The sequence below is a fragment of the Tupaia chinensis genome, unplaced genomic scaffold, assembly GCF_000334495.1.
Source record: "Tupaia chinensis unplaced genomic scaffold, TupChi_1.0 Scaffold143675_1, whole genome shotgun sequence".
Lineage (NCBI taxonomy): Eukaryota > Metazoa > Chordata > Mammalia > Scandentia > Tupaiidae > Tupaia > Tupaia belangeri.
Genome location: NW_006203523.1, coordinates 246,594 through 254,498, shown reverse-complemented (window position 1 = coordinate 254,498; position 7,905 = coordinate 246,594). Strand labels below are relative to the sequence as shown.

The window sequence follows — 7,905 nt, the reverse complement described above, 5'->3', positions numbered from 1 at the left end:
AAGTCCAGCAACATAGCCATTACGCTAACTGCTGGTCCCTCAGCGGAAAGTCTTCATTTCTCTGTTTCCCCCAAAATGGCCAGTTCACAGGAGCCATGAAGGTGTGTCTTCAAGAGAGCCTGTTCCCTTTTTTGCCTCTCCATGCGAGTTTTGTGTGCTGGAGGCCGAATTTTCAGTGGGAAGTCTTTATTTCTCTGTTTCCCTCAAAATGGCTAGTTCACAGGAACCATGAAGGTGTTTAGCCACTATGCAGTTTATTCTAGATGGGAAACCACATTTAGTATGTTGCAAGGATGCTCAGGGAATGGATGTAAATTAATTAAAAAAAAAAGTTTCATGAGAATAAAAAACCCTAAAACTGTTCTTATCAAAATAAAAAAAAAATGTGTATGTGATGACTGCAATAAGCTATATAGCCCCAGCTAGGTACTACTTTATAGTATGTTCATTCTACTCACTGAGGTTTATGCCTAAAGTCAGACTTGGGTTCATGTATATGTATATATCAGCTGCGCTTGCTATTGCTAATATTTAGACTACTTAAGTTCATTAGCAAATCAATTAAATGGAGGGGAAAGGCATAGAAAGCAACCATGGATACCAGAGACAACATGGGAGGAGGGTGGGACATGGCAGAGTGTGAGGGATAGGGAATCAAGGATGGAAAAAAAAATCAAAATATACAAGACATAAGAAATGGAAAATTATTTGTTGATAATATGTATGTTGATGTGCTTTATTGAGCCAAAATACAGTGTATTCTGGATGGAAAATTCATTTTGTATGATGTAATGATGTATAGTGAATTAATGTAAAAAAATTTTAAAGAAAAGGAAAAAAAGAAAAAACATAAAGAAAAAGGGCACGCCCATAGTGAGATAGTTTAGTGACTGAATCCCACATGACTTATTGTGTGGTTCAAGTCTTAGGTCCAGAAACTTGAGAAACATGCCAGGAACATGGGCATGTGTGCTAGAAATCCTGAGAGGAGACCAATGGAGAAGGGATTGCAGCATCATCATTTCCCATGGGAGGTGCTTTTGCTTTCTTACTTTCTCTCTCTCCAGTGAGTGTACATGCCCTCTAACAAAATTTTTAAAATATAAAAATTAGAAGATAAAATAATACATGAAACCAAAAACTGTTTCTTTGAGAAGATCAACAAAATTGATATTACCTCTAGGTAGACTGATTAGAAAAAATTGAGAGATGGCCAAAATTACCAGTAACAGAATTGAGAGAAGTATCAGATTCTTTACAGATTCTACAGATACTAAATTGATAATAAGGAAATATTATGAACAACTTTAGCCTAATAGATTTAACAACTTAGATAAAATATAATTTCCATGAAAGGTACAAACTATGCAAAATAACCCAAGAGAAAATAATAACTTTCTCTAAAAAGAAAATAAAATGTACAGATAAAAACCTTCCCCCCACACAAAAAATCCACCTAGCCTAGTTGACCTCACAGAATAATGATACTGAGAAAGCATTAATTTAATGCTTACATAAAAGGTTAAAAAATTGAAGGGAAAGGAATATTTTCTAAGGCACTCAATGAGGCCAGTATTGCCATGGTACTTCAAAACAGAAAAAATTACTAAGAAACAGAGATCAATATCTCATGAATATAGATGCAAAAATTCTAAATAAAAATTTAACAAAATTAATCTAATAATACATAAAAGAAGCAATAAATACATAAGCAGAGTTCATTGCAGGGAAAATGTACAAAATTAATAAATGTAATGAATCATTTTAAAATGAAAATACTTAAAAACGTATCAACAAAAACAAAAATCCTATACCATCTCTAATAAAACTTTCTTTTTCTTTTTTTTTTTTTAGAGGTTTTTTGCCATAGAGCACGTGCGCTCACCAGACAGACAGAGAGACAGAAAGCGAGAAATCACCCCCCAGGGAGTATGGCCACGCCGCAATCCCTTCTCCTCCATTCTCCTCTCGGGATCTTGGGTATGCACGCACACGCGCCTGGCATGAGCTTTAAGCCACCGGGTCCCGGACGTGAACCGTGGTCGACTACGTGGGACTCCAGTGACATAGCCATTACGCTAACTGCTGATCCCTCTAATAAAACTTTCAACAAGTAGAAATAGAAAGAAACTTTGCAATTTGATAAAGGGCATTTACAAAAATCTACAACTGACATCATACTTAGTGGTGAAAAAATGAATTTATCACCCTGAAATCATAAACTAGGCAAGGATGTTGTCTCACCATTGTTATTTATCTTTGTACTGATGATGCCAACTCATGCAATACAACAATAAATATAAATAAAAGACATCTAGATGTTTTTTTTTAAAAAAACAGTCTTCTCTCATAAATGTCATGATTGTTTATTTATAAAATATTATAAAATTTATGAAAAGACCACAAAATTAATAATTGAATCTTGCAAAATTTTTTTGAGTGGTTTTTGCTATAAGGTGCATGCGCTCACCAGACAGAGAGAGACATAGAGACAGAAAGCGAGAAATCACCCCCCAGGAGTGAAAAAGACATAGAGACAGAAAGTGAGAGACATAGAGACAGACAATGAGAAATCACCCTGGGGCAATCCCTTCTCCTACATTCTCCTCTTGGGATCTTGGGCACGCACGCACACGCGCCCGGCATGAGTTTTAAGCCACCAGGTCCGAGATGCGAACCGTGGTCAACTATGTGGGAGTCCAGCGACATAGCCACTACACTAACTGCTGGTTCCCGAATCTTGCAAGTTTGAAGGATATCATATTAATATAATATGAAACACAACTAAATTTTAGCATAGCAACCAGGAGTAATTAAACATACTAACAATTATAATAAAAGACAAGCACAGTATGTCCTCACTTTACATATACTGAATGTCTGTACTCTATGGCAGAAATGGAAAAATTAGAAGATACAGAAGTAGAAAGGGCAACTGTAGATAGCAGAGAATGCATGAGGGACAAAGGATAGTGGAGATGGGCTCAGGAAAAACATGTAACAGACCCAATAATGCATATAAATAAGGCAAATATTTTTAGCACTGGCACAAAAACAGGCATATACATCAATGAAATAGAATAGAGATACCAGAAATAAACCCAGAAACATACAGCCAACTGATTTTTGACAAAAGGCACAAGACAATCCAGTGGGGAAAAGAAGATCTCTTCAGCAAATGTGTTAGAAAAACTTGGTATCCACCTGCAGAAAAATGAAGCTGGAACCCTATCTATCATCATTAATAAAAATAAACTCAAAATGGATCAAAGATCTAAATATAAGACCTCAAGCTGAAGAACTACTGGTGAAGGGACCAGCAGATAGTGTAACAGTTACGTCACTGGACTCCTACGTAACCAACTGCAGTTCAAGTCCCAGACATGCCAGTTTAAAACCCATGCCAGGCATGTGTGCTTGTTTGCCCAAAATATCAGGAGGAGAAAAGATTGTGGCATGACCATCCCTCCAGGGCGATAATTTCTTACTTTCTGTCTCTCTGCCTCTCTGGTGAGCACATGTATCATATAGCAAAAATATCTCTATTAAAAAGAAAAAAAAAAACTACTGATGAAAAACGAAGTGGAATCTTTGAGAAACATCAGAGTAGGTAAAAACTTCATAAATAAGATGATCAAAGCACAGGTGATAATCCCCAAATTAGACAAGTGGGATTACATCAGATTAAAAAGCTTCTTCTCTGCAAAGGAAACAATAATTAGAATGAAGATAAAAACCTTGGAATGGGAGAATATATTTTCAAACTCTCCCTCAGACAAAGGACAGATAACGAAAATATATAGGGAACTCAAGAAGCTTATCCCCCCCCCAAAAAAAATCAAACTAACTAAAATATGTACAAAAGAGCTTAAGAGACAACTCTCCAAGGAAGATACATGGACAGCCATAAGCATATGGAAAAATGCTCACCATTCCTTATTATAAGGGAGATTCAAATTAAAACCACAATCAGATACCACCTAATCCCAGTTGGAATGGCTAGGATTATTATTAGTATTTTTTAAATATAAGTGCTAGCGAGGCTGTGATGAAGAGGAAACCTTTCTACATTGCGGGTGGGAATGAAAATTAATAGAGCCACTATGGAGAACAATATGGAGGTTTCTTGGAAAACTACAAATAGTATTATCACACAATCCACCAGTTCCACTCCTGGATATCTATCAAAAGCATAGGAATATACTCAATTGGAAAAACACTCACACATCTATGTTTATTCATTATTCACAATTGTTAAGACCTGAAATCAACACAAGTATCGAACAGATGAATAGATTGAAAACATGTGGCATGTATACAATACGTAATACTACCCAGCCACAAAAAAAAGAGAGGCATTTCAGCTATGAAAGAGAAATATTGTATGTCTCTACTTAACATATACCGACTGTCTACACTCCATGGTAGTGACTGAAAGACTGGAGAACACAAAAGTATTAAAAATTGTAATGGACACTAGAGACAAAGTGAAAAGAGAGTGTGAGAGGGGAAGAGCATAGGAAAGTTGGGGGGAAATGGAGAGGTAAGACACTTGTGGGACACAGATAAGGTTTATTATATGTTGACAAGAATGTGTATGGTGGTATCAACTGGACTAGACTGAGGTGTATATCATTCTCGGTAAAGTCTCTTCACAATCTAGTGATTGAGTGTATGAATAATAATAAAAAAGAAAGAAAGAAAGAAAGAAAGAAAGAAAGAAAGAAAGAAAGAAAGAAAGAAAGAAAATGAATGAATGTGGAAAGTTTACTGCCAAGCAAAGAAATTCAGACTGTGAAAGAGGCATTGTATGTTCCCACTTAATATTTACTGAATGTCTACTTTATGGCAGAAACTGAATGACTGGAAGTCATAAAAACATGGAAAGCAACTATGGATACCAGAGGCAGTATGGGAAGAGGAGAAATGGGGGTGGGAGAAAGGAAGTCAATGCGAAAATAAAAACATTCAATGGACAAAACAACAGAAAATGTGTTGATCACAATGCATATTGTGTTTTCTTTGACTGGAGTAACATACAGATTATTCATGCGGGGAAAAATTGATCTTATACGTTGTAAAGATATATAGTGATTGAATGTAAAAATATAAGAAAAAATACAAGAAAATTAGCAAGGAGATACGAGATCTAAATGACACCATAAATTTAATGAACTTGACAGACATCTATAGAACTTTCCCCCATGGGACCAGCAGTTGGCGTAATGGCTATGTTGCTGGACCCCCATGTAGTCGACCACAGTTCGAGTCCCAAGCCCGGTGGATTAAACTCATGCTGGGCACGTGTACATACATTCCCAAGATCCCAAGAGGAGAATGGAGGAGAAGGGATTGTGGTGTGACCATCCCCCCTGGGGGGGGGATTTCTCGCTTTCTGTCTGTATTTCTCTCTCTCTCTCTGTCTCGCGAGCACACGTGCCCTATAGCAAAAACCTCTCAAAAAAAAAAAAAAGAACTTTACCTCAAACAACCACAAAATATAATTTTCTCACCCACACATAGAACATTTTCAAAGATTGATCACATTATAGGGCACGAAACAAGACTTTACAAATTCAAAAATACAGAAACTATATCCAGCATATTTTCTGACCATAATGAAATCAAACGTGAAATCAATGATATTAAGAGACCTCAAAAAATACACAATGTCACTTTCTAACAAGCTGACCTTGGTCAAGCTGGACGTGAAGGAAAAGCAGATTGTTATGAGAGTGGACTTCAATGTTCCTATGAAGAATAACCAGATAACTAACAACCAGAGGATCAAGACTGCAGTCCCAAGCATCAAATTTTGCTTGGACAATGGAGCCATGTCAGTTGTCCTTATGAGCCACCTAGGCCAGCTTGATGGCATCCCCATGCCTGACAAGTATTCCTTAGAGCCAGTTGCTATGTAACTCAAATCTCTGCTGGGCAGTATATTCTGTTCTTAAAGGACTGCATGGGCCCAGAAAAAAAGAAAGAAAGCCTGTGTTCACCCACCTGCTGGGTCTGTCATCCTGTTGTAGAACTTCTACTTTCATGTTGAGGAAGAGGGGAAGAGAAAAGATGCTTCTGGGAACAAGGTTAAAGCTGAACCACCTTTAAATAGTGGCTTTCCAAGCTTCACTTTCCGAGCTAGGGGATGTCTATGTCAATGATGCTTTTGGCACTGACCACCAAGCCCACAGTTCCATGGTAGGAGTCAATCTGCCACAGAGGGTTGAGGGTTTTTGATGAAAAAGGAGTTGAACTACTTTGCCAAGGCCTTGGAGAGCCTAGAGCAACCCTTCCTGGCCATCCTGGGTGGGGTTAAAGCTACAGTCAAGATCCAGCTGATCAATAATATGCTAGACAGTCAATGAAATGATTATTGGTAGTGGAATGACTTTTGCGTTCCATAAGGTGCTCAAAAACATGGTGATTGGCACTTCTCTATTTGATGAAAAGGGAGCCAAGATAGTCAAAGATCTAATGACCAAAGCTAAGAAGAATGGTGTGAAGATTACCTTGCCTGTTGACTTTGGCACTGCTGAAAAGTTTGATGAAAATGCCAAGACTAGCCAAGCCACCATGGCCTCTGGCATACCTGATGGCTGGATGGGCTTCGACTGTGATCCTGAGAGCAGCAGAAAATATGCTGACAGGGCTGTTGGTTGGGCTAAGCAGATTGTATGGAATGGACCTGTGGGAGTATTTGAATGGGAAGCTTTTGCCAGAAGAACCAAAGCCCTCATGGATGAGGTAGTGAAAGCCACTTTCAGGGACTGCATCAACATCATAGGTGGTGAAGATACTGCCATTTGCTGTGCCAAACGAAACACAGAGGATAGTCAGTCATGTGAGCACTGGGGGCAATGCCTGTTTGGAGCTCCTGGAAGGTAAAATCCTTCCTGGGGTGGATGTTCTTAGCAATGTTTAGTACTTTCCTGCCTTTTGGTTACTATGCAAAGGCCAGGCCATAAGTTGACTTAACATTTTCCACATCTCCACTTGGCATTAACTAAGATCTTCCCTCACATCAAGATTCAGATAGCTCAGATCTTCCCCCACATCAAGGTTAAACTAGTGGCCAAGGGATGTAGCACTAGGAATCTTTTAACAGTTGCACAGCCTCTCAGTTCATCTTTACTGCAACCTCAATTTGCCTACATTCTTCAACATCTCATTTGACTTTCTTAGTGATTACACCATTGTGCATTCTGGAGTGCATATATTTATATTCTACCTATTGAAAGAAAGTGAACTGTTTTAGCTTAGTTTTCTCTTCAGAGTAGCTTATTCTGATTAGCTTTGTCATTGTTTCACTTTGGCATAGAAATAAGATGAAATTCCAAATGTAGACAGGGAGATGGCATTGATAATTCATTAAACAATGAAAATATCCATTCAGACTTAAAAAAAAATGAACTAGTGAGAAAGAAAAAGCCTGGGGGCTGACAGGTGGCATGATGGTTTTGGCAATGGACTCCCACATGGCCAACCACAATTTGAATCCTGGACCTGGCAGCATGCTTTCTCACTTCTCTTTCTCTCTCTTTCTCTCTCTCTCTCTCTCTGTTACTCACTGATCAAATTTTTAAAAATAAATAAAATAACAATGAATGACATTAAAAATAATTTTAAAAAGAAATGGAAAGTTTGAATAGACCAATAAACAGCAATAAAATTGAAACAGTAATAAATTGTCTTCAAAAAAAGTAAAGTCTAAGTCCAATGGTTTCACTTCTAAATTCTACAAAATTTTAAAAATACAGTCAATTCCAATTTTCTCAAAATATTTCTAAATATTCAAAAGGGAAGAACCTCACAAATTCATTCTATAATGCTTCCATCACCTTAGTTCAAAAAGCAAAGACCTGGCGCCCCCCCCACCCCGGCCTGAGCGACAGCAGCGGCGCC

At 37.8% G+C, this 7,905-nt stretch overlaps 1 pseudogene; it reads left to right on the top strand.

Moving 5' to 3' along the window:
• Positions 1-5,669: 5,669 nt before the first annotated feature.
• Positions 5,670-6,925, top strand: LOC102480537 (phosphoglycerate kinase 1 pseudogene; annotated as a pseudogene).
• Positions 6,926-7,905: the final 980 nt, after the last annotated feature.